The following is a 23787-nucleotide window of genomic DNA, read 5'->3' as shown; positions in this document are numbered from 1 at the left end:
CATGGGGAGTGCCACCATGAGGAATTTCATCATGGGAACTCCAACCATATACACCGCCAGCTTTAGCACAGTCACCATGGGCTGTGTCACCATGAGCACTGTCACCGTGAGCACTGTCACCATGGGAACTCTCACCATGAGCATTGTCACCATGGCAAATATCACTATGGGCAGTGTCACCGTGGGCACTGTCACCATAGGCAGTTTCACCATGATCACTATTACCATGAGCACTATCACCATGAGCACTATCACCATGGGCACTGTCACCGTGAGCAATATTACCATGCGTACTATCACCAAGGGCAATGTCAACGTGAGCACTATCACCGTGAGCACTGTCACTGTGGGCATTGTCACCATGAGCACTGTCATCATGGTTACTCTCACCATAGAAACTGTCACAATGAGCACAGTCACTGTGGGCACTATCACCATGGACACTGTCACCATAGGCACTGTCACCATGGATACTGTCACCACGAACACTATCATCATGGGCAGTGCCACCATGAGGAATTTCACCTTGGGAACTCCAACCGTGTACATCGGCAGCGTTAGCACAGTCACCATGGGCTGTGTCACGATGAGCACTGCCACCATGGGCACTTTCAACATAGGCATTGTCACCATGCGAAGAGTCACCATGAGCACTACTACCATGAGCACTATCACCAAGGGCACTGTCAGCGTGAGCACTATCACCGTGAGCACTATCACCGTGAGCACTGTCACCATGAGGATTTTCACCGTGGGCACTGTCACCATGAGCACTGTCATCATGGGCGTTGTCAACATAAGCATTGTCACCATGGGAACTCTCACTATGAGCACTGTCACCATGGGAAATGTCACCATGGGCACTGTCACCATAGGCATTGTCAACATGGACACTCTCACCATGAGCACTATCATCATGGGCATTGCCACCATAAGGAATTTCACCATGGGAACTCCAACCATGTACACCGCCAGCATGAGCACATTCAACATGGGCCGTGTCACCATGAGCACTATCACCATGAGCACTATCACCATGAACACTATCATTAAGGGCACTGTCACCGTGAGCACTATCACCGTGAACACTTTCACCATGACTACTTTCACCGTGGGCACTATAAGCATGAGCACTATCACCATGAGCACTGTCACTGCGGGCACTGTCACCGTGTTCACTGTCACCATGAGCACTGTAACCATGAGCCCTATCACCATGGGAACTGTCACCATGGGAACGGTCACTATGGGCACTGCCAAGATGAGCACTGTCACCATGGGAACTCTCACCATGAGCACTATCACCATGGGAAATATCACCATGGGCACTGTCACCATGGGCGCTGTCACCATGGACACCTTCACCATGAGCACTATCATCATGGGCAGTGCCAAAATAAGGAATTTCACCATTGTAACTCCAACCATGTACACCGCCAGCATGAGCACAGTCACCATGGGGACTGTCAACATGAGCACTGTCACCATGGGAAATGTCTCCATGAGCACTATCACCAGGAGCACTATCACCAAGGGCACTGTCACCATGAGCACTATCACCATGAGCACTGTCACCATGGGCAGTGTCACCGTGAGCACTGTCACCGTGGACATTGTCACTGTGGGTGCGGTCACCATGAGCACTGTCACCATGGGAAATGTCACAAGGGGATATGTCACCATGAGCACTATCACCGTGAGCAGTATCACCATGGGCAGTGTCACCGTGAGCAATATCACCATGGGCACTGTCACCGTGAGAACTATTACCATGGGCACTATCCCCATGAGCACTATCACAATGAGCACTGTCACCGTGGGCACTGTCACCATGAGCACTGTCATAATGGGCACTGTCACCATGGGAACTCTCTCCATTAGCACTGTCTCCATGGGAAATGTCACCATGGGCACTATCACTATGGGCACTGTCACCATGGGCAGTTTCATCATGGGCACTTTCTACATGGCCACTGTCACCATGGGCACTGTCACCATGGACACTGTCATCATGAACTCTGTTACCATGGGAAATATCACCATGAGCACTGTCATCTTGGAAACCGCCACCATGGACACTGCCACCATGAACAATGTTACCATTGGCACTGCCACAGTGAGCACGGTCACCGTGAGCACTGTCACCATGGGAACTGTCACCATGTGCACTGTCACCATGGGAACTCTCACCATGAGCACTGTCACCATAAGAAATGTCACTATCGGGAGTGTCACCATGGGCACTGTCACCATGGGCAGTGTCACCATGAGCACTATTACCATGAGCACTATCACCATGAGCACTATCACCAAGGGCAGTGTCACCCTGAGCGCTATCACCGTGAGCACTATCACCATGGGCAGTGTCACCATGAGCAATATCAACATGGGCACTGTCACGGTGAGCACTATTACAATGGTCACTATCGCCAAGAGCACTATCACCGTGAGCATTGTCACTGTGGGCATTGTCACCGTGTGCACGGTCACCATGAGCACTGTCACCATGAGCACTATCACCATGGGAACTGTCACCATCGGAACGGTCACCATGTGCAATGTCAACCTGAGCACTCTCACCATGAGAACTCTCACCGTCAGCACTGTCACCATGGGAAATGTCACCATGGGCACTGTCACCATGGGCACTCTCACCATGGGCACTGTCACCATGGTTACTGTCACCATAGGAACTGTCACCATGAGCACTGTCACTGTGGGCACTATCACCATGAGCACTATCACAATGGGCACTGTCACCATAGGCACTGTCACCGTGGACACTGTCACCATGAGCACTATCATCATGGGCAGTGCTACCGTGAGGAATTTAACCATCGGAACTCCAACCATGTACACCGCCAACATGAGCACAGTCACCATGGGCAGTGTCATCATGAGCACTGTCACCATGGGCACTTTCAACTTCGCCATGTCTACCATGTGAACTGTCACCATGAGCACTCTCACCATGAGCACTATCACCATGAGAACTTTCATCATGAGCATAGTCACCGTGGGCACTGTCAACATGAGCACTGTCACCATGGGAACTGTCAACATGAGCACTATCACCGTGAGCACTATCACCATGGGCAGTGTCACTGTGAGCAATATCACCATGGGCACAGTCACCGTGACCTCTATTACCATGGGTACTATCACCAAGGTCACTGTCACCGTGAGCACTGTCACCATGAGCAGTGTCACCATGTGTACTGTCACCATGAGCACTGTCATCATGGGCTCTGTCACCATGGGAACTGTCACCATTAGAACTGTCACTGAGGGCACTATCACCGTGAGCACTCTCACAATGGGCACTGTCACCATAGGCACTGTCACCATGGACACTCTCACCATGAACACTCTCATCATGGGCAGTGCCACCATAAGGAATTTCACCATGGGAACTCCAAACATGTACACTGCCAGCAAGAGCACAGTCACCATGGGCAGTGTCACCATGAGCACTGCCATCATGGGGACTTTCAACATGGGCACTGTCACCATGCGAACTATCACCATGAGCACTATCACCATGAGCACTATCACTAAGGTAACTGTCACCATGAGCACTATCACCATGAGCACTATCACCATGGGCACTGTAACCGTGAGCAATATTAACATGGGTACTATCACCAAGGGCACTGTCAAGGTGAGCACTGTCAACATGGGAACTCTCACCATGAGCACTATCACCGTTGGCACTGTCAACATGAGCACTGTCACCATGGACACTGTCACCATGGGCACTGTCACTATGGGCACACTCACCATGGTCACTGTCACCATGGGCACTGTCAACATAAGCACTGTCACCATGGGAAATGTCACTATGGGCAGTGTCACCATTGGCACTGTCACCATGGGCAGTGTCACCATGTGCACTATTACCATGAGCACTATCACCAAGAGCACTATCACCAAGGGCACTGTCACCATGAGCACTTTCACCGTGAGCCCTATCACAGTGGGAACTTTTACCAGGAGCACTATCATCATGGGCACTGTCACCATAGGAAATGTCACAATGAGCACTGTCACTTTGGGCACTATCACCATGAGCACTATCACAATGGGCACTGTCACCATAGGCAATGTCAACACGGACACTTTCACCGTGAGCACTATCATCACGGGCAGTGCTACCCTGAGGAATTTCACCATCGGAACTCCAAACATGTACACCGCCAGCATGAGCACAGTCACCATGGGCAGTGCCACCATGAGCAGTGTCACCATGGGCACTTTCAACATGGGCCCTGTCACCATGCGAACTGTCACCTTGAGCACTATCACCGTGAGCACTGTCACCATGAGCATAGTCACCGTGAGCACTGTCAGCATGAGCACTGTCACCATGGGCACTGTAACCATGGGAACTGTCAACATGAGCACTATCACCTTGAGCACTATCACCATGGGCGGTGTCACCGTGAGCAATATCACCATGGGCACTGTCAGCATGAGCATTTTACCATGGGTACTATCACCAAGGGCACTGTCACCATGAGCACTGTCACCAAGAGCACTGTCACCGTGGGCACTGTCACCATGAGCACTGTCATCATGGGCACTGTCACCATTGGAACTGTCACCATTAGAACTGTCCCTGTGGGCCCAATCACCGTGAGCACTATCACAATGGGAACTGTCACCATAGGCAATGTCACCATGGACATTGTCACCATGAACACTATCATCATGGGCAGTGCCACCATGAGGAATTTCACCATGGGAAGTACAACCATGTACACCGCCAGCTTTAGCAGAGTCACCATGGGCAGTGTCACCATGAGCACTGTCACCATGGGCACTGTCACCATGCCAACTGTCACCATGAACACAGTCACCATGGGCAATGTCACCATGAGCACTGTAACCGTGGGCACTGTCAACATGGGAACTGTCACCATGAGCACTATCACCGTGAGCACTATAACCTTGGGCACTGTCACCGTGAGCAATATCACCATGAACACTGTCACCATGGGCACTTTCAACATGGGCACTCTCAACATGCATACCGTCACCATGAGCACTATCACCATCAGCAGTATTACCATGAGCACCATCACCAAGGGCACTGTCAGCGGGAGCACTATCACCATGAGCACTATCACTGTGAGCACTGTCACCATGAGAATTGTCACCCTGGACACTGTCGTCATGAGCACTGGCACCTTGGGTATTGTCAACATGAGCATTTTCATCATGGGAACTCTCACCATTAGCACTGTCAAGATGGGAAATGTCACCATGGGCACTGTCACCATGGACACTGTCACCATGAGCACTATCATCATGGGAATTGCCACCATAAGGAATTTCACCATGGGAACTCCAACCATGTACACCACCAGCAAGAGCACAGTCACCATGGGCAATGTCACCATGAGCACTGTCACCATGGGCACTTTCAACATGGCCACTGTCACCATGGGCACTGTCACCATGGACACTGTCATCATGAGCTCTGTTACCTTGAGAAATGTCGCCATGAGCACTGTCATCTTGGGAACTGCCACCATGGACACTGCCACCATGAGCACTGTAACCATTGGCACTGCCACAGTGAGCACTGTCACCATGGGAACTGTCACCCTGAGCACTATCACCGTGAGCACTATCACCATGGGCAGTGTCACCGTGAGCAATATCACCATGGGCACTGTCACCGTGACCTCTATTACCATGGGTACTATCACCAAGGTTACTGTCACCGTGAGCACTGTCACCATGAGCAATGTCACCGTGGGCACTGTCACCATGAGCACTGTCATCATGGGCTCTGTCACCATGGGAACTGTCACCATTAGAACTGTCACTGAGGGCACTATCACCGTGAGCACTATCACAATGGGCACTGTCACCATAGGCACTGTCACCATGGACATTGTCACGATGAACACTATCATCATGGGCATTGCCACCATAAGGAATTTCACCATGGGAACTCCAACCATGTACACCACCAGCATGAGCACAGTCACCATGGGCATTGCCACCATGAGCATTGTCACCATGGGCACTATTAACATGGGCCCTATCGCCATGCGAACTGTCACCATGAGCAGTATCTCTGTGAGCACTGTCACCATGAGCATAGTCACCGTGGGCACTGTCACCATGAGCACTGTCACCATGGGCACTGTAACCATGGGAACTGTCACCATGAGCACTATCACTGTGAGCACTATCACCATGGGCAGTGTCACCGTGAGCAATATCACCATGGGCACTGTCACTGTGACCTCTATTACCATGGGTACTATCACCAAAGTCACTGTCACCGTGAGCACTGTCACCATGAGCAATGTCAACGTGGGCACTGTCACCATGGGAACTGTCACCATGAGCACTGTCACCATGGGAAATGTCACAATGGGCAGTGTCACCATGGGCACTGTCACCATGGGTAGTGTCACCATGAGCACTATTACCATGAGCACTATCACTGTGAGCACTATCACCATGGGCAGTGTCACCTGGAGCAATATCAACATGGGCACTGTCACCGTGAGCACTATTACAATGGGCATTATCACCATGAGCACTATCACCGTGAGCAATGTCAGTGTGGGCATTGTCACCATGTGCACTGTCAACATGAGCACTGTTACCATTAGCACTATCACCATGGGAACTGTCACCATGGGAATGGTCACCATGGGCAATCTCAACTTGAGCACTGTCACCATGGGCACTGTCACCATGGGTACTGTCACCATGGGCACTTTCAACATGGGCACTGTCACCATGCAAACAGTCACAATGAGCACTATCACCATAAGCACTATCACCAAGGGCACTGTCACAGTGGGCACTGTCAACATGAGCATTGTCACCATAGGCACTGTCACCATGGGCACTTTCAACTTCACCATGTCTACCATGCGAACTGTCACCATGAGCACTGTCTCCATGAGCACTATCACCGTGAGAACTTTCATCATGAGCATAGTCACCATGGGCACTGTAACCATGGGAACTGTCAACATGAGCACTATCACCATGAGCACTATCACCATGGGCAGTGTCACCGTGAGCAATATCACCATGAGCACTGTCACAGTGACCCCTATTACCATGGGTACTATCACCAAGGTCACTGTCACCGTGAGCAATGTCACCATGAGCACTGTCACCATGGGCACTGTCACCATGAGCACTGTCATCATGGGCACTGTCACCATGGGGACTGTCAGCATTAGCACTGTCACTGTGGACACTATCACCGTGAGCACTATCACAATGGGCACTGTCACCATAGGCACTGTCACCATGGACAATGTCACCATGAAAATTATCATCATGGGCAGTGCCACCATAAGGAATTTCACCATGGGAACTCCAACTATGTACACCGCCAGCATGAGCACAGTCACAATGGGCAGTGTCACCATGATCACTGCCACCATGGGCACTTTCAACATGGGCACTCTCAACATGCAAACCGTCACCATGAGCACTATCACCATCAGCAGTATTACCATGAGCACTAACACCAAGGGCACTGTCACGATGGGAACTGTCACCATGAGCACTATCACCGTGAGCACTATCACTAAGGGCACTGTCACCCTGAGCACTATCACCGTGAGCACTATCACCGTGAACACTTTAACCATTACTACTGTCACCGTGGGCACTATAAGCATGAGCACTATCACCATGAGCACTGTCACTGCGGGCACTTTCACCGTGTTCACTGTCACCATGAGCACTGTAACCATGAGCCCTATCACCATGGGAACTGTCACCATGGGAACGGTCATTATGGGCACTGCCAAGATGAGCACTGTCACCATGGGAACTCTCACCATGAGCACTATCACCATGGGAAATGTCACCATGGGCACTGTCACCATGGGCGCTGTCACCATGGACACTGTCACCATGAGCATTATAATCATGGGCAGTGCCACCATAAGGAATTTCACCATTGTAAGTCCAACCATATACACCGCCAGCATGAGCACAGTCACCATGGGGACTGTCAACATGTGCACTGTCACCATGGGAAATGTCTCCATAAGCACTATCACCATGATCACTATCACCAAGGGCACTGTCACCATGAGCATTATCACCGTGGACAATGTCACCATGAGAACTATCACCGTGAGCACTATCACGATGGGGAGGGTCACCGTGAGCAATACCAACATGGGCACTGTCACCATGAGCACTATCACCGTGAGCACTGTCACCGTGGGCACTGTTACCGTGTGCACTGTCACCATGGGAACTGTCACCATGGGAACGGTCACCATGGGCACTGTCATCATGAGCACTGTCACCATGGGAACTCTCACCATGAGCACTGTCAGCATGGGAAATGTCACCATGGGCACTGTCACCACGGTCACTGTGACCATGGGGACTGTCACCATGGGCACTGTCACCATGGGCAGTGTCACCATTAGCACTATTACCATGAGCACTATCACCATGAGCACTGTCACCATGGGCACTGTCACCATGAGCATTGTCATCATGTTAACTGTCACCATGTGAACTGCCACCATGAGCACTATCACCGTGGGCACTGTCACCATGAGCACTGTCATCATGGGCACTGTCACCATGGGGACTGTCACCATTAGCACTGTCACTGTGGACACTATCACCGTGAGCACTATCACAATGGGCAGTGTCACCATAGGCACTGTCACCATGAACACTATCATCATGGGCAGTGCCACCATGAGCACTGTCACCTTGGGCACTTTCAACATGGGCCCTGTCACCATGCGAACTGTCACCATGAGCACTATCACTGTGAGCACTGTCACCATGAGCATAGTCACCGTGGGCACTGTCACCATGAGCACTGTCACCATAGGTACTTTCAACATGGCCACTGTCACCATGGGCACTGTCACCATGGACACTGTCATCATGAGCTATGTTACCATGGGAAATATCTCCATGAGCACTGTCACTTTGGTAAATGCCACCATGGACACTGCCACCATGAGCACTGTTACCATTGGCACTGCCACAGTGAGCACTGTCACCATGAGCAGTGTCACCATGGGAACTGTCACCATGTGCACTGTCACCATGGGAACTCTCAGCATGAGCACTGCCACCATGGGCACTGTCACCATGGACAGTGTCACCATGAGCACTATTACCATGAGCACTATCACCATGAGCACTATCACCATGGGCACTGTCACAGTGAGCACTATTACCATGGGTACTATCACCAAGGGCACTGTCATCATGAGCACTGTCACCATGAGCACTGTCACCGTGGGCATTTCCACCATGAGCACTGTCATCATGGCCACTGTCACCCTGCAAACTGCCACCATGAGCACTATCACAGTGGGCACTGTCACCATGAGCACTGTCACCATGGGCACTGTTTCCATGGGCACTGTCACCATGGGCACTATCACGGTGAGCACTATCACCATGGGAACTGTCACTATGGGAACGGTCACCATGTGCACTGTAACCATTGACACTGCCACAGTGAGCACTGTCACAGTGAGCACTGTCACCATGGGAACTGTCACCATGTGCACTGTCACCATGGGAACTCTCACCATGAGCACTGTCACCATGGGAATTGTCACTATGAGCAGTGTCACCATGGGCACTGTCACCATGAACACTATTACCATGAGCACTATCACCAAGAGCACTATCATCAAGGGCAGTGTCACCATGAGCACTATCACCTTGAGCAATATCAACATGGGCACTGTCACCTTGAGCACAATTACAATGGGCATTATCACCATGTGCACTAACACCGTGAGCACTGTCAGTGTGGGCATTGTCACCATGTGCACTGTCACCATGAGCACTATCAGCATGGGCAGTGCTACCATGAGGAATTTCACCATGGGAACTCCAACCAAGTACACCGCCAGAATGAGCACAATCATCATGGGCAGTGCCACTATGAGCACTGTCACCATGGGCACTTTCAACATGGGCCGTGTCACCATGCGAACTGTCTGCATGAGCACTATCACCGTGAGCACTGTCACCATGGGCACTATCACGGTATGCACTATCACCATGGGAACTGTCACCATGGACACTCTCATGACGGACACTGTCACCATGAGCACTATCATCATGGGCAGTGCTACCATGAGGAATTTCACCATCGGAACTCCAACCAAGTACACCGCCAGCATGAGCACAGTCACCATGGGCAGTGCACAATGAGCACTGTCACCATGGACACTGTATCCATGGGAACTGTCACCATGGGCACTATCACGGTGAGTACTATCACCATGGGAAATGTCACCATGGGAACGGTCGCCATGGGCATTGTCAAGATGATCACTTTCACCATGGGAACTCTCACCATGAGCATTGTCACGGTTGGCACTGTCAACATGAGCATTATCACCATGGAAATGGTCACCATGGGAACTGTCACCATGGGCACTCTCACAATAGGCACTATCACCATGGGCACTGTCACCATGGGAACGGTCATTATGGGCACTGCCAAGATGAGCACTGTCACCATGGGAACTCTCACCATGAGCACTATCACCATGGGAAATGTCACCATGGGCACTGTCACCATGGGTACTGTCACCATGGGCACTTTCAACATGGGCACTGTCACCATGCAAACAGTCACAATGAGCACTATCACCATAAGCACTATCACCAAGGGCACTGTCACAGTGGGCACTGTCAACATGAGCATTGTCACCATAGGCACTGTCACCATGGGCACTTTCAACTTCACCATGTCTACCATGCGAACTGTCACCATGAGCACTGTCTCCATGAGCACTATCACCGTGAGAACTTTCATCATGAGCATAGTCACCATGGGCACTGTAACCATGGGAACTGTCAACATGAGCACTATCACCATGAGCACTATCACCATGGGCAGTGTCACCGTGAGCAATATCACCATGAGCACTGTCACAGTGACCCCTATTACCATGGGTACTATCACCAAGGTCACTGTCACCGTGAGCAATGTCACCATGAGCACTGTCACCATGGGCACTGTCACCATGAGCACTGTCATCATGGGCACTGTCACCATGGGGACTGTCAGCATTAGCACTGTCACTGTGGACACTATCACCGTGAGCACTATCACAATGGGCACTGTCACCATAGGCACTGTCACCATGGACAATGTCACCATGAAAATTATCATCATGGGCAGTGCCACCATAAGGAATTTCACCATGGGAACTCCAACTATGTACACCGCCAGCATGAGCACAGTCACAATGGGCAGTGTCACCATGATCACTGCCACCATGGGCACTTTCAACATGGGCACTCTCAACATGCAAACCGTCACCATGAGCACTATCACCATCAGCAGTATTACCATGAGCACTAACACCAAGGGCACTGTCACGATGGGAACTGTCACCATGAGCACTATCACCGTGAGCACTATCACTAAGGGCACTGTCACCCTGAGCACTATCACCGTGAGCACTATCACCGTGAACACTTTAACCATTACTACTGTCACCGTGGGCACTATAAGCATGAGCACTATCACCATGAGCACTGTCACTGCGGGCACTTTCACCGTGTTCACTGTCACCATGAGCACTGTAACCATGAGCCCTATCACCATGGGAACTGTCACCATGGGAACGGTCATTATGGGCACTGCCAAGATGAGCACTGTCACCATGGGAACTCTCACCATGAGCACTATCACCATGGGAAATGTCACCATGGGCACTGTCACCATGGGCGCTGTCACCATGGACACTGTCACCATGAGCATTATAATCATGGGCAGTGCCACCATAAGGAATTTCACCATTGTAAGTCCAACCATATACACCGCCAGCATGAGCACAGTCACCATGGGGACTGTCAACATGTGCACTGTCACCATGGGAAATGTCTCCATAAGCACTATCACCATGATCACTATCACCAAGGGCACTGTCACCATGAGCATTATCACCGTGGACAATGTCACCATGAGAACTATCACCGTGAGCACTATCACGATGGGGAGGGTCACCGTGAGCAATACCAACATGGGCACTGTCACCATGAGCACTATCACCGTGAGCACTGTCACCGTGGGCACTGTTACCGTGTGCACTGTCACCATGGGAACTGTCACCATGGGAACGGTCACCATGGGCACTGTCATCATGAGCACTGTCACCATGGGAACTCTCACCATGAGCACTGTCAGCATGGGAAATGTCACCATGGGCACTGTCACCACGGTCACTGTGACCATGGGGACTGTCACCATGGGCACTGTCACCATGGGCAGTGTCACCATTAGCACTATTACCATGAGCACTATCACCATGAGCACTGTCACCATGGGCACTGTCACCATGAGCATTGTCATCATGTTAACTGTCACCATGTGAACTGCCACCATGAGCACTATCACCGTGGGCACTGTCACCATGAGCACTGTCATCATGGGCACTGTCACCATGGGGACTGTCACCATTAGCACTGTCACTGTGGACACTATCACCGTGAGCACTATCACAATGGGCAGTGTCACCATAGGCACTGTCACCATGAACACTATCATCATGGGCAGTGCCACCATGAGCACTGTCACCTTGGGCACTTTCAACATGGGCCCTGTCACCATGCGAACTGTCACCATGAGCACTATCACTGTGAGCACTGTCACCATGAGCATAGTCACCGTGGGCACTGTCACCATGAGCACTGTCACCATAGGTACTTTCAACATGGCCACTGTCACCATGGGCACTGTCACCATGGACACTGTCATCATGAGCTATGTTACCATGGGAAATATCTCCATGAGCACTGTCACTTTGGTAAATGCCACCATGGACACTGCCACCATGAGCACTGTTACCATTGGCACTGCCACAGTGAGCACTGTCACCATGAGCAGTGTCACCATGGGAACTGTCACCATGTGCACTGTCACCATGGGAACTCTCAGCATGAGCACTGCCACCATGGGCACTGTCACCATGGACAGTGTCACCATGAGCACTATTACCATGAGCACTATCACCATGAGCACTATCACCATGGGCACTGTCACAGTGAGCACTATTACCATGGGTACTATCACCAAGGGCACTGTCATCATGAGCACTGTCACCATGAGCACTGTCACCGTGGGCATTTCCACCATGAGCACTGTCATCATGGCCACTGTCACCCTGCAAACTGCCACCATGAGCACTATCACAGTGGGCACTGTCACCATGAGCACTGTCACCATGGGCACTGTTTCCATGGGAACTGTCACCATGGGCACTATCACGGTGAGCACTATCACCATGGGAACTGTCACTATGGGAACGGTCACCATGTGCACTGTAACCATTGACACTGCCACAGTGAGCACTGTCACAGTGAGCACTGTCACCATGGGAACTGTCACCATGTGCACTGTCACCATGGGAACTCTCACCATGAGCACTTTCACCATGGGAATTGTCACTATGAGCAGTGTCACCATGGGCACTGTCACCATGAACACTATTACCATGAGCACTATCACCAAGAGCACTATCATCAAGGGCAGTGTCACCATGAGCACTATCACCTTGAGCAATATCAACATGGGCACTGTCACCTTGAGCACAATTACAATGGGCATTATCACCATGTGCACTAACACCGTGAGCACTGTCAGTGTGGGCATTGTCACCATGTGCACTGTCACCATGAGCACTATCAGCATGGGCAGTGCTACCATGAGGAATTTCACCATGGGAACTCCAACCAAGTACACCGCCAGAATGAGCACAATCATCATGGGCAGTGCCACTATGAGCACTGTCACCATGGGCACTTTCAACATGGGCCGTGTCACCATGCGAACTGTCTGCATGAGCACTATCACCGTGAGCACTGTCACCATGGGCACTATCACGGTATGCACTATCACCATGGGAACTGTCACCATGGACACTCTCATGACGGACACTGTCACCATGAGCACTATCATCATGGGCAGTGCTACCATGAGGAATTTCACCATCGGAACTCCAACCAAGTACACCGCCAGCATGAGCACAGTCACCATGGGCAGTGCACAATGAGCACTGTCACCATGGACACTGTATCCATGGGAACTGTCACCATGGGCACTATCACGGTGAGTACTATCACCATGGGAAATGTCACCATGGGAACGGTCGCCATGGGCATTGTCAAGATGATCACTTTCACCATGGGAACTCTCACCATGAGCATTGTCACGGTTGGCACTGTCAACATGAGCATTATCACCATGGAAATGGTCACCATGGGAACTGTCACCATGGGCACTCTCACAATAGGCACTATCACCATGGGCACTGTCACCATGGACACTGTCACCATGAGCACTATCATCATGGGCAGTACCACCATAACAGTTGTACCATGGGAACTCCAACCATGTACACCTCCATCGTGAGCACAGTCACCATGGGCAGTGTCAACATGAGCACTGTCACCATGGGCAATTTCAAGAGGGGCAGTGTCACCATGCGAACTTCCGCCATGAGCTGTATCACCATGAGCAATATCACCAAGGGCACTGTCACCGTGAGCACTATCACCGTGAGCACTATCACCATGGGCAGTGTCACCGTGAGCAATATCAACATGGGCAGTGTCACCATCAGCAGTATTACCATGGGCACTATCACGTTGAGCACTATCACCTTGCGCAGTGTCACCGTGGGCACTGTCACCATGAGCTCTGTCACCATGGGCTCTGTCACCATGGGAACTGTCACCATGAGCACTATCACCGTGAGCACTAACAGCATTGGCAGTGTCACCATGAGCAATAGCACCATGGGAACTTTCATGGTGAGCACTATTACCATGGGCACTATCACCATTAGCACTATCACCGTGAGCACTGTCACCGTGGGCACTGTCACCGTGTGCACTGTCACCGTGGGCACTGTCACCGTGTGCACTGTCACCATGGGCAGTGTCACCATGAGCACTGTAACCGTGGACACTGTCATCATGAGCAGTACCACCATGAGTAATTTCACCATGGAAACTCCAACCATGTACACCGCCAGCATTAGCACAGTCACCAAGGGCTGTGTCACCATGGGCACTGTCACCATGGGCACTATCACAAAGGACACTGTCATCATGAGCTCTATTACCATGGGAACTGTCACCATGAGCACTGTCCTCTTACGAACTGCCAGCACGGACACTGCCACCATCACCACTGTAACCATTGGCACTGCCACCGTGGGCACTGTCATCATGAGCACTGTCACCATGAGAACGGTCACCAGGGACACTGTCACCATGGGCACTATCAGCCAGAGCAATGTCACCTTGAGCACTATCACTGTGAGCACTATCACCCTGAGCACTGTCACCGTGGGCACTGTCACCATGCGCACTGTCACCATGGGCAATGTCACCATGGGAACTGTCACCATGAGCAGCATCACCGTGAGTACTATCACCATGGACAGGGTCACCGTGAGCAATATCACCATGGGCACTGTCACCGTGAGCACTATTACCATGGGCACAATCACCATGAGCACTATCACCGTGATCACTGTCACTGAGGACACTGTCACCATGAGCACTATCTCCATGAGCACTATCACCAGGGGCACTGTCACCGGGAGCACTATCATAATGGGCACTGTCACCATGGGCACTATCACGGTGAGCACTATCACCATGGGAACTGTCACTATGGGAACGGTCACCATGTGCACTGTAACCATTGACACTGCCACAGTGAGCACTGTCACAGTGAGCACTGTCACCATGGGAACTGTCACCATGTGCACTGTCACCATGGGAACTCTCACCATGAGCACTGTCACCATGGGAATTGTCACTATGAGCAGTGTCACCATGGGCACTGTCACCATGAACACTATTACCATGAGCACTATCACCAAGAGCACTATCATCAAGGGCAGTGTCACCATGAGCACTATCACCTTGAGCAATATCAACATGGGCACTGTCACCTTGAGCACAATTACAATGGGCATTATCACCATGTGCACTAACACCGTGAGCACTGTCAGTGTGGGCATTGTCACCATGTGCACTGTCACCATGAGCACTATCAGCATGGGCAGTGCTACCATGAGGAATTTCACCATGGGAACTCCAACCAAGTACACCGCCAGAATGAGCACAATCATCATGGGCAGTGCCACTATGAGCACTGTCACCATGGGCACTTTCAACATGGGCCGTGTCACCATGCGAACTGTCTGCATGAGCACTATCACCGTGAGCACTGTCACCATGGGCACTGTATCCATGGGAACTGTCACCATGGGCACTATCACGGTATGCACTATCACCATGGGAACTGTCACCATGGACACTCTCATGACGGACACTGTCACCATGAGCACTATCATCATGGGCAGTGCTACCATGAGGAATTTCACCATCGGAACTCCAACCAAGTACACCGCCAGCATGAGCACAGTCACCATGGGCAGTGCCACAATGAGCACTGTCACCATGGACACTGTATCCATGGGAACTGTCACCATGGGCACTATCACGGTGAGTACTATCACCATGGGAAATGTCACCATGGGAACGGTCGCCATGGGCATTGTCAAGATGATCACTTTCACCATGGGAACTCTCACCATGAGCATTGTCACGGTTGGCACTGTCAACATGAGCATTATCACCATGGAAATGGTCACCATGGGAACTGTCACCATGGGCACTCTCACAATAGGCACTATCACCATGGGCACTGTCACCATGGACACTGTCACCATGAGCACTATCATCATGGGCAGTACCACCATAACAGTTGTACCATGGGAACTCCAACCATGTACACCTCCATCGTGAGCACAGTCACCATGGGCAGTGTCAACATGAGCACTGTCACCATGGGCAATTTCAAGAGGGGCAGTGTCACCATGCGAACTTCCGCCATGAGCTGTATCACCATGAGCAATATCACCAAGGGCACTGTCACCGTGAGCACTATCACCGTGAGCACTATCACCATGGGCAGTGTCACCGTGAGCAATATCAACATGGGCATTGTCACCATCAGCAGTATTACCATGGGCACTATCACGTTGAGCACTATCACCTTGCGCAGTGTCACCGTGGGCACTGTCACCATGGGCACTGTCAACATGAGCACAGTCACCATAGGAACTCTCACCATGAGCACTGTCACCATGGATAATTTCACCATGGGCACTGTCACCATGAGCACTATCATCATGGGGAGTGCCACCATGAGGAATTTCATCATGGGAACTCCAACCATATACACCGCCAGCTTTAGCACAGTCACCATGGGCTGTGTCACCATGAGCACTGTCACCGTGAGCACTGTCACCATGGGAACTCTCACCATGAGCATTGTCACCATGGCAAATATCACTATGGGCAGTGTCACCGTGGGCACTGTCACCATAGGCAGTTTCACCATGATCACTATTACCATGAGCACTATCACCATGAGCACTATCACCATGGGCACTGTCACCGTGAGCAATATTACCATGCGTACTATCACCAAGGGCAATGTCAACGTGAGCACTATCACCGTGAGCACTGTCACTGTGGGCATTGTCACCATGAGCACTGTCATCATGGTTACTCTCACCATAGAAACTGTCACAATGAGCACAGTCACTGTGGGCACTATCACCATGGACACTGTCACCATAGGCACTGTCACCATGGATACTGTCACCATGAGCACTATCATCATGGGCAGTGCTACCATAAGGAATTTCACCATGGGAACTCCAACCATGGACACCGCCAGCATGAGCACAGCCACCATGGGCGTGTCACCATGAGCACTGCCACCATGGGCACTTTCCACATGGGCACTGTCACCATGCGAACTATCGCCATGAGCACTATCACCATGAGCAGTATTACCATGAGCACTATCCCCAAGGGCACTGTCAATGTGAGCACTATCACCGTGAGCTCTATCACCATGGGCAGTGTCACCGTGAACAATATCACCATGGGCAGTGTCACCGTGAGCCCTATTACCATGGGCACTATCACCAAGGGCACTGTCATTGTGAGCACTGTCACCATGAGCACTGTCACCGTGGGCACTATCAACATGAGCACTGTCACCATGGGAACTGTTACCATGAGAACTGTCACCGTGGGCAATGTCACCATGAGCACTGTCACCGTGGGCACTGTCACCATGGGAACTGTCACCATGAGCACTATCACCGTGAGGACTATAACCATGGGCACTGTCACCGTGAGCAATATCACCATGAACACTGTAACCATGGGAAATGTCACCGTGGGCACTGTCACCATGTGCACTGTCAACATGAGCACTGTCACCATGGGAAATGTCACCATGGGCACTGTCACCATGGGCAGTGTCATCATGGGCAGTGACACCATGAGGAATTTCACCATGGGAACTCCAATCATGTACACCGCCAGCATGAGCACAGTCACCATGGCAGTGTCACCATGAGCAATGTCACCATGGGCACTTTCAACATGGGCACTGTCACCATGGACACTGTCATCATGAGCTCTGTTACCATGGGAAATGTCACCATGAGCACTGTCACCATGGGAACTGTCACCATGAGCACTATCAACGTGAGCACTATAACCATGGGCACCGTCACCTTGAGCAATATCACCATGAACACTGTCACCGTGTGCACTGTCAACATGAGCACTGTCAACATGGGAAATATCACCATGGGAACTCTCACCATGGGCAGGGTCACCATGAGCACTGTCACCATGGGCACTCTCATGATGGACACTGTCACCATGAGCACTATCATCATGGGCACTGCCAGCATAAGAAATTTCACCATGGGGACTCCAGCCATGTACACTGCCAGCATGAGCACAGACACGATGGTCAGTGCTACCATGAGCACTCTCACCATGAGAACTTTAACCATGAGCACTATCATCAAGAGCACTGTCACTGCGAGCATTATCACCGTGAGCACTATCACCGTGGGCACTGTCACCATGCGAACTGTCACCATGAGCACTGTCACCATGGGCAATGTCACCATGAGCACTGTCACCGTGAGCACTGTAACCATGAGCACTGTCTCCGTGGGCATTGTAACCATGAGCACTGTCGTCATGGGCACTGTCACCATGCGAAATGCCACCATGAGCTCTATCACCGAGGGCACTGTCACAATGAGCACTGTCACCATGGGCACTGGATCCATGGGAACTGTCACAATGGGCACTATCACGGTGAGCACTATCACCATGGGAACTGTCACCATGGGAACGGTCACCATGGGCACTGTCAACATGAGCACTGTCACCATGGAAACGGTCACCATGGGCGCTGTCACCATGGGCACTCTCACCATAGGCACTGTCACCATGTGCACTGTCACCATGGACACTGTCACCATGAGCACTATCATCATGGGCAGTGCACCATAACAGTTGTACCATGGGAACTCCAACCATGTACACCTCCAACATGAGCACTGTCACCATGGGCAGTGTCAACATGAGCACTGTCACCATGGGCACTTTCAACAGGGGCAGTGTCACCATGCAAACTGCCACCATGAGAACTATCACCATGAGCACTATCACCAAGGGCACTGTCACCGTGAGCACTATCACCGTGAGCACTATCACCATGAGCACTGTCACCATGAGCACTGTCACCGTGGGCACTGTCACCATGGGCACTGTCACAGTGGGCACTGTAACCATGGGAACTGTCACCATGAGCACAATCACCATGAGCACTATCACCATGGGCAGTGTCACCGTGAGAAATATCACCATGGGCACTGTCACATTGAGCACTGTTACCATGGGTACTATCACCAAGGGCACTGTCACCGTGATCACTGTTACCATGAGCACTTTCACCGTGGGCACAGTAAACATGAGCACTGTCATCATGGGCACGGTCGGCCTGGGAACTCTCACCATGAGCACTGTCACCATGGGAAATGTCACCATGGGCACTGTCACCATGAGCACTATCATCATGGGCAGTGCCACCATGAGGAATTTCACCATGGGAACTCCAACCATATGCACCGCCAGCTTTAGCACAGTCACCATGGGCTGTGTCACCATGAGCACTGTCACCATGGGCACTGTCACCATGCGTACTGTCACCATGAGTACTGTCACTGTGGGTAATGTCACCATGAGCACTGTCACTGTGGGCACTGTCACCATGGTAACTGTCACCATGAGCACTATCACCGTGAGCACTATGAACATGGGCCGTGTCCCCGTTAGTAATATCACCATAAACACTGTCACCGTGGGCACTGTCATCGTGTACACTGTCAAAGTGAGCACTGTCACCATGGGAAATGTCACCGTGGGCTCTATCACCGTGAGCACTATTAACATGGGTACTCTCACCAAGGGCACTGTTACCGTGAGCAGTGTCACCATGAGCACTCTCACCGTGGACACTGTCACCATGAGCACTGTCACCATGGGCACTGTCACCATGGGCACTCTCACCATGGGCACTGTTGACCATGGACACTGTCACCATGGGCACTGTGAACATGAGCACTGTCACCATGGGAACTCTCACCATGAGCACTGTCACCATGGGCACTGCCACCATGGGCACATTCAAAATGGGCACTGTCACCATGTGAACTGTCACCGTGAGCACTATTAACATGGGTACTATCACCAAGGGCACTTTTACCGTGAGCAGTGTCACAATGAGCACTGTCACCGTGGGCACTGTCACCATGAGCACTGTCATCATGGGCAGTGTCACCATAGGAACTGTCACCATGAGCACTGTCACTGTGGGCACTATCACCGTGAACACTATCACAATGGGCTGTGTCACCATAGGCACTGTCACCATGGACACTGTCACCATGAGCACTATCATTATGGGCAGTGCTACCATGAGCAATTTCACCATCGGAACTCCAACCATGTACACCGCCAGCATGAGCACAGTCAACATGGGCAGTGTCACCATGAGCACTTTCACCATGGGCACTTTCAACATGGGCCCTATCACCATGCGAACTGTCACCATGAGCACTATCATCATGAGCACTGTCACCATGAGCACTATCACCGTGAGCACTGTCACCATGAGCATAGTCACCATGGGCACTGTCACAATGAGCACTATGACCGTGTGCACTATCACCATAGGCAGTGTCACCGTGAGCAATATCACCATGGGCACTCTCACCGTGACCACTATGACCATGGGTACTATCACCAAGGGAACTGTCACCATGAGCACTGTCACCGTGGGCACTGTCACCATGGGAACTGTCACCATGAGCACTGTCATCATGGGCACTGTCACCATCGAACTGTCACCATTAGAACTGTCACTGAGGGCACTATCACCATGATAACTATCACAATGGACACTGTCACCATAGGCAGTGTCACCATGGACACTGTCACCATGAACACTATCATCATGGGCAGTGCCACCATGAGGAATTTCACCATGGGAACTCCAACCATGTACACTGCCAGCTTTAGCACAGTCACCATGGGTTGTGTGACCATGAGCATTGTAACCATGGGCACTGTCACCATGCGAACTCTCACCATGAGCACTGTCACCGTGGGCAATGTCACCATGAGCACTTTCACCATGGGAACTGTCACCATGAACACTATCACCGTGAGCACTATAACCATGGGCAGTGTCACCATGAGCAATATTACCATTAACATTATCACCGTGAGCACTGTCACTGTGGGCACTGTCACCGTGTGCACTGTCAAAATGAGCACTGTCACCATGGGAAATATCACCTTGGGCACTGTCACCATGGGCAGTGTCACCATTAGCATTGTTACCATGGGCACTCTCACGATGTACACTGTCACCATGAGCACCATTATCATGGGTAGTGCCACCATGAGGAATTTCACCATGGGAACTCCAACCTTCTACACCACCAGCATGAGCACAGTCACTATGGGCAGTGTCACCATGAGAACTGTTACCATGGGCAATTTCAACATGGCCACTGTCACCATGTGCACTGTCACCATGGACACTGTCATCCTGAGTTCTGTTACCATGGGCAGTGTCACCATGAGCACTGTCACCATGACCACTTTCATCATGGGCACTATCATCATGGGCAGTGCTACCATGAAGAATTTCACCATCGGAATTCCAACCAGGTACACAGCCAGCATGAGCACATTCACCATGGGCATTATCACCATGAGCACTGTCACCATGGGCACTTTCAACATGGGCCCTGTCAGCATGCGAACTGTCACCATGAGCACTATCACCGTGAGCACGGTCTCCATGAGCATAATCACCATGGGCACTGTCACCATGAGCACTGTCACCATGGGCACTGTAACCTTGGGAACCGTCACCATGAGCACTATCACCATGGGCAGTGTCACCGTGAGCAATATCACCATGGGCACTGTCACCGTGAGCACTATTAACAAGGATACTATCACCAAGGTCACTGTCACCGTGAGCACTGTCACCGTGAGCACTGTGACCATGAGCACTGTCACCGTGGGCACTGTCACCATGAGCACTGTCATCATGGGAACTGTCACCATGGGGACTGTCACCATTAGCACTGTCACTGTGGGCACTATCACCGTGAGCACAATCACAATGGGCACTGTCACCATACGCACTGTCACCATGGACAATGTCACCATGAACACTATCATCATGGGCAGTGCCACCATAAGGAATTTCACCATGGGAACTCCAACCATGTACACTCCCAGCATGAGCACAGTCACCATGGGCAGTGTCACCATGAGCACTGCCACCATGGGCACTTTCCACATGGGCACTGTCACCATGCGAACTATCACCATGAGCAATTTCACCATGAGCAGTATTACCATGTGCACTATCACCAAGGGCACTGTCAATGTGAGCACTGTCACCGTGAGGACTATCACCATGAGCACTGTCACCATGAGCATTTTCACCGTGGGCACTGTCACCAGTAGCACTGTCACCATGGGCACTGTAACCATGGGAACTGTCACCATGAGCACTATCAACGTGAGCACTATCACCATAGGAAGTGTCACCGTGAACAGTATCACCATGGGTACTGTCACCATGAGCACTATTACCATGGGCACTATCACCATGGGCATTGTCACTGTGAGCACTGCCACCATGAGCACTGTCACTGTGGGCACTGTCATCATGAGCACTATCACCGTGAGGACAATAACCATGGGCAGTGTCACCGTGAGCAATATCACCATGAACACTGTCACCATGAGCACTGTCATCATCGACACTGTCACCATGGGGACTGTCACTATTACAACTGTCACTGTGGGCACTATCACCGTGAGCACTATCACAATGGGCACTGTCACCATAGGCACTGTCTCCATGGACACTGTCACCATGAACACTATCATCATGGGCAGTGCCAACATGAGGAATTTCAGATTGGGAACTCCAACCATGTACATCGGCAGCTTTAGAACAGTCACCATGGGCTGTGTCACCATGAGCACTGTCACCATGGGGACTGTCACCATGCGAACTGTCACCATGAACACTGTCACCATGGGAAATGTCACCATGAGCACTATCACCGTGAGGACTATAACCATGGGCACTGTCACAGTGAGCAATATCACCATTAACACTGTAACCATGGGAAATGTCACCTTGGGCACTGTCACCTTGTGCACTGTCAACATGAGCACTGTCACCATGGGAAATGTCACCATGGGCACTGTCACCATGGGCAGTGTCATCATGAGCACTGTCACCAAGTGCACTCTCACGATGGACACTGTCACCATGAG

This window comes from Balaenoptera borealis, assembly GCF_965194805.1.
Source record: "Balaenoptera borealis genome assembly, chromosome: 10".
Lineage (NCBI taxonomy): Eukaryota > Metazoa > Chordata > Mammalia > Artiodactyla > Balaenopteridae > Balaenoptera > Balaenoptera borealis.
Note: the sequence above shows the minus strand (reverse complement) of the source record.